We start from the raw sequence: 6,457 nt of genomic DNA on the forward strand, positions 1-6,457 counted from the left end.
GGTTCCAAAAAGCAAGCAACGGACACCAATTTGGGCTAAATTAGGGAAGAGGGAATCTTTCAAAAGGATACCAGGTGACTCAGAGAGCCACACGGCGGTCTGCAGCACAGGCACAGAGCTGATCTTTGAGAAGCATGGAATCAAACCACAGCACAGAGCTGGCCTAACTGGGGACCTCAGCACTTCACACTCAACACTCTTACTTCTTCTGTCTCAAGAGCTGTGCTCAGTGGCTGCCACTATCCCTGTGACTACTACCATCCCTTTCTTCCTTAGTCAGTTGTAAAGTCTGAGCCCGGTTGCAAGGCATTCAGGGAGGAAGAAATGTTGCTGGACACACCACGTTTGGTTGGTTGCTTTTACTCTACTCTATGATTGCTACACATGCACACATGTACGCACGCACTCACGCACGCACGCACGCACGCATCCACATCCCCATCCCCATCTCAACCCCATCCCATCCCCATCCCATCCCCATCCCCTCCCCCTCCCTCTCCCTACCCCCATCCCCATCCTATCCCCCTCCCACTCCCTTCCCTTACTCCTCCCCAGCCCCATCCCCATCCCCATCCCCTCCCATCCCCATCCCCATCCCCATCCCCATCCCCAGCCCCAGCCCCATCCCCAGCCCCAGCCCCAGCCCCAGCCCCAGCCCCAGCCCCAGCCCCAGCCCCAGCACCACTGTGGCAGCAGCAGCAGCAGCAGTGGAGATTCTCCAAACCAAGAGCAAGGTTCAGATGCTGAGAAGTGAAAATTAATCCCAAGGGTTCTTTTTCTCATAAGACACTCAGGATTAGGTTGCTAAGAAGGTTCTCTGGTAGTCTCCAAGATGTTCCACCTGAAGATCCAAACCGAGTGGCAAGTGAGATACTATGGAGCCTCAGTGATTTGGTAACAAGGAGGAGGAAGTACGGGGGCATGACAGGGGTCAAGGGAAGCACAAGGAAAGAGGGCTAGGGTGAATCAGAGAAAGGAGCCCTGCCCCTAGTGCTGCTGGGAGAGATGAAGAAACAGAAGGAAGGGCCACTGTGACCAGTGGGTGCCACTGCCTGACAACAGGGCTGGTTAGTGATGGACTGCCCCACCCACCCACCCTCATCACACTCGCTCACAGGAAGGGAGCAAAGAAAGTACTTAGTGTTTGGATGTGACTGCCAGGGACAACTTGCCATCCCTTGCCCAAGGGAAAAAAAAAGGTAGGGAAAGCAAAGGCTGGTGAAGGGGAAAGCCCCACATAGACCATGAAGGCAGCACCTTGTTAGTCTACATGGAGACCTTTTAAAAAGCCACCTCCCCCAGAGAAGCAATTATTACTGTGTGGGGTAGGGGTCAGAGAGCCAACTATCAGATGTAAAAGCAGGCACAAGACAGGAAGAGAAGGAAGTATTTCCACATACTGTGCTTCCGTTTCCTGTCCTGGAGTTGCTCCTGTCAGCCTGGCTGGGTGGCTCTTCCTGCCCTTTTCTAATCTTAAGCTCCGCTGTGTCTCCTTTTACCCTGTCCTCCACACTCAGTGACTCTGTTACTGCCTCAGACACAACCCATGCCACTTGGAAAAGCCAAGGAGGCCACAGTGTCACAAGCCAACAGGAAACACAGAGGCAGTATCATTGACATAATATCTTTGTTGTGAAAAATTAAACTCAGGAAGAGAAAATTCCGATTCAAAGGCACCACTTCTGAACCCTGAAAAGGACCTGCTTGGTGAATTCTTTCAAAGGTCATTTTAATAATCCAAACCAGCCACATAACTAAGAAAGTATTCTAGCCCGGGGCAGTTGAAAACACCCCCAGGTATGTGCTGATTTGGGAGAGGGGTAAGGCACACATTTTTAGAACCTCAGTTCCAGATAATGGGATGTTTCTGTTTGTCGTTCATGGCACAATGGCCCTGGGTCTTCTATTGGTGGCAATCACCCTACATCAAGTTGAATAAATCACAAACACAATACAAGAGAAACTTGTAGATGAACAGGGAGGATGTTTCACTACCCAAGTACATCAAAGGCAGGAATGTAGCAACCAGACAAAGGACAAACAGCTAAGAGAGGACAGAAGAGAAAGATGACCTGTCTCCAAGGATAGTCGTCCCATTTGGTCCCTGTCCTCAAATTCCCTTTCTTGAGGTTTCCACATTAGTAGTTCCCTTGGCCACCCTCATTCTCACCGCCTCAGAGTGGAGAGCTTACAGTAATCCCCAGAACCACTCACATTCAGATGTGAAGGGTCAGTATCAGCCAAGCAGAGAACTAAAACTAAATCTGATACTCAAGGAAAGACACACTCAGAGGAACCAGAGATGCCTGCTGGATGGGGCAGCAGTTCTTCACGGTCAGCATTTCAAGGGAGGGAGGGACAGCACAGCCACTCACTGAGCAGAGATGAACATTTTAGCCCTGAGCTTTCTTACACTTGTGCTGTCTGTGAAGATTCTGCTGGGGGATGAGATGGGATCCTACTGGTGCAGGTTCCTAGGTACATCGGTTGCTTGTGGTACTAAGGGGGCCATTAAGAAACACAGGTGACCAGAATGTTGCTTCAGCCAGCAAGGTTCAAGCAGAACCTTGCCTGGACTATCCAGAGGTTGGTATATGCACAGAAAACTACCCCAACTCCAGAGTACCCCAAAGCCATCATGCAAGTGTCTCTGGCCAGCAGGGGTGTTGATTATCCGTCTCTTAACATACTATTTCATTCCTGTGCCTTCTGGAATTGTCCCTGGAGGCTTTGGCCTCGGAATTCAAGACACTACCTGACACCTGACTCTACTTCAGGAGCTATACAGGACATGGAGTTCCCATGTAATTAGCTCAAAATTAATTTAGCCACAATGGCTTATTATTAGATTTAATTATAAATGAAATGATTCACCAGGGATGTTTTACTTTGTAAACAAGCACCTTGGAGTCGGCAGGGAATTTCGGTTTTTTTTTTTCTCTCTCTCTTTTTTTCTAGTCTCTAGTCACTGAACGGTTTTTCAGAAAATGGTGACCACTCCACAGAAGTCATTTGGATATAGCTTTGAAGGAGAATACATTGATGTTCTGGCCTGGGTTAGGATATCCAGTTTCTGAGCAGCCCGCTGGGCTCAGGAAGGTGCTCTTTGCTGAAATTAACACATTGTCCAAAAACTACCCAATCCCTTTCCACAATCTCAGTCACATGTGGGGCTAAAGAAGCTGCTGAAGCCACAGAGTTTAAAAGCAAGGTTAGGGTGGTCCAGGCTATGTAGTTTCCCCACACTCCTTGCAAGTGATATAACTCAGCTCAGGACGATGCCACAAGAATGCTGGACAAAAATGGTCACAATCTATGCTTTCCAGTTTGAATGCTTAAGATATAATAAAACAGAAGGCTCCCATTACTGTTGTGATTTCATGGCAATATACACACATTTGAGTTAAAGGCCATTTGGAAGAAAATTACACTTTTTTGGAAAGTAAACTTTAAGGTAAGTAAAAGCTAAACAAGGAACTAGAGAGCTGGCTCTGTGGACAAAGTGCTTGCTGGAGAGGCACAGGGACCTGAGTTTGCATCTTCAGGACCAGTGAAAAAAAGCCAAGTGTGGCTGTGAACACCTGTAATCCCAGCACTAGGCAAACTGGATCAGGGTGTTAGGGAAGGTTGGGGCGGGACTGCGGTTGGAGGCAGGTAGATCACCACAGCTTACTGGCCAGTCTATTCAGCCAATCAGGGAGCACCAAGTTCAGCAAGAGACTATCTCAAAAAACAAGGGGCGTGATAGAGGAAGACACCAATATCAACCTGTGGCCTCTACACACATATACTAGCACCTGCATGCACATGTTCATACACACGCAAACAAAGCAGGACGTGCTGCTAGACACTTGAATTCTCAGTGTTTGGAAGGCTGAAGATATGAGGATCTTGAGTTAGATGCTAGCCTGGGCCATATAGTGTGTTCAAGGCCCACCTGAGCTACATGAGCGCCTGTCTCAATAAAACAAGACAGAACAAAACAGTTTAATAACAACAACAATAACAAAATGATGTGTGACAAGAGCCATGACAAATGCATGAGAGATGGTGTCTCAGAGCCCAGCTCCATGGTAAGGGCTAGCTCAGGGGCATTACCTGCAACCTTAGTAGAACTTTTGGGTTCCTGCCCCATTCCAGAGCTCCACAGGTGGAATTGGCATTTTAATCTCGTTCTTAGGAGGTTGGTGGGCTCTTTAGAATTTCAGAAAATCGTCTAAGAAAACCCTGGGGCAGAATCCCCTGGTGCAACTTGGATTGCCTAGCAACTTCCAAGCACCTAGCTGAGTTCATACTGGCAAAACCCAATAACGTTTTAACAATCTGTGCCGGGTTCCCACTATGCAGGGGTTAGGCCACCCCAGTGACCTTCCTTTTCCTGTGTAAAAGCATGACCTCATCTGGCCCTAGAGCAGAGCCCAGGAAGTCTTGCCTATGAGTAGATGAAGGAGCTCAGGGCAGAAACAGGCTTTGGTTGGCCCAGGATGGCTTCCCAGCAACTTATGGTTGAGCCTAAAGAGCGTGTTGGAAGGACTTGTAGAGAGGCTGCCAGCTGCAGGGGCCAGAAGATAAGAGTGTTAATTTAGCTTGGCTGCCATCCAGTAAGCTGAGCAAAGCAAGGCCTCCAAGCTCAGGGTAAAAATAAATAAATAAATAAATAAATAAAAATAAGTTGGCAGCTGTTTCGGCTCCCTTTGTAACACTAGCTACACGGATCCCGCACATCCCGAGTGCCCGTTCTACACTATGTCAGAAACCTGGCGTGGTTGTTCCCCTGTCCCTCAGCAAAACCCCCGGCAGGTTCATGTTCTCACCTCCATTTCATGGGGAGGGTGAAGTGGCTCTAACCATCCATCGTGATTTGCCTGTGGCCACTCACCCTCTCACCCTTACCCCCCTACACACCGTTTTCTGCAGCCTTAGGCAGGAAGTGGAAACAGGCTAGTTGTTTTTAAAGCTCCATCAGGACCAAACCCTAGCAGATGCTGGGTTGAAAGAATGCTCCTGTATCCTAACGTGGTTTCGGAACGGAAAGCAGTGTCTTCCTCGTGCTCAGCTTGCAGGCACCATCTCCTCAACCCTCTCCACACTGATGCAGACAAGAGTCACTGTTAGCCACATGTCAGACTGGGAGACTAACCAAGTTGCCAGAACACTCACCTGTGACAAATAGCCCACATGGTTGCCCTTCTCTGAGATGCCAGAAAAGATGAAACGAGGTCACTTAAAGACTGCACACACAATTCACCTGATACGTGGCAGAGTCTCAGTACAGGGGCTCTTACCTCTGTCTCTCTCTCCCTTCTGCCTTCCTCCTTTCCCCTCCCCTTCCCTCCCTTCCTGTCTCTCTCTGAATGTGGACACTCACTCTCTGGACACTCTGATCAGTTTCTTCCATTTTCTCAGAGACACCTGAAGAGTGCAAGGCAAACTGTCCAAATTGGAAAGGATTCTCCCACTGGCAAGGGAATTGGAGAAAATTTCCCTTAAATGCTGTGTCTCGACATCTTTAATTCATCCACATTTATTAAAAAAAAACATTTTCCATCTTTCCTTAATATTATTTGAAATTTCTATTGGAATTAAATACTATGATTCAAAGTCAAATGAATTATATACATGTAATATGCTTCGTGAAACTGTCCCTACTCCTTGAGATTCTGATACCAACAAAGACAGCCTTAGTAGACGAAGTAACTGTCCGAATGTGGAGACAGCGTATGGACAGGAAGCCAGACCCCACTTCTTTCATGTACTGGGAACCCCAAACTGCACAGAACCCTGTGAAAAATGTCTATTATCCATACCCTCCCTGCATTGATAAGTAAATGGTCAAAGGGGAACTCTTCAAAACCTTACCTGCCTTTTGGACAAAGTGATGGGCCAGGAGGTGGGCACATCCCACATCTGGACCAATCACAGAACCTTTCATCTATCCCTGGCTACAGGGGTTGGTTCAGGAGGTTCGTCACCTTATCTCATCCTGCCTAGACCTTTGGAAATATTGGTGCCTGGGGTAGTTAAGGAAGGGAAGAGGGCTATACTCTGATCTGGAAACTACAATGCTAACACATGAAGCGTGGAGTGGTCTGAGACAATGAAACTCACGCTCAAAGAGAGGCCCAGGTGAGAGCGCAGAAGGAGGAAGGACAGTCCAGGAAAGGCGTTGCTCTCAGCTTCTGTGGGCTCCGTTGTCCCAGTAGATGGTGCCAACCTGTCTTCCTCGTGGCTTGGCTGGATGAAGCTATGGTTTCTCTTATTTTAGCTACTATTTGTTTGGTTAAGCTTTCCTTCAAACCTCAGCCACGAACAGGAACAACCTGGCTAAACCAAGGATGTATTGCTGTCCTGGGTAATTGGGCTTGATCGTCCCTGCACAGCTATGGTTTCCTTCCTCTGCCGTTTCTCTCTCAGTCTTTCTATCCTTACACTTCTTTGGTTCATCTTAAACACATCC

Source organism: Grammomys surdaster, unplaced genomic scaffold (genome assembly GCF_004785775.1).
Source record: "Grammomys surdaster isolate TR1022 unplaced genomic scaffold, NIH_TR_1.0 271, whole genome shotgun sequence".
Taxonomy (NCBI): Eukaryota; Metazoa; Chordata; class Mammalia; order Rodentia; family Muridae; genus Grammomys; species Grammomys surdaster.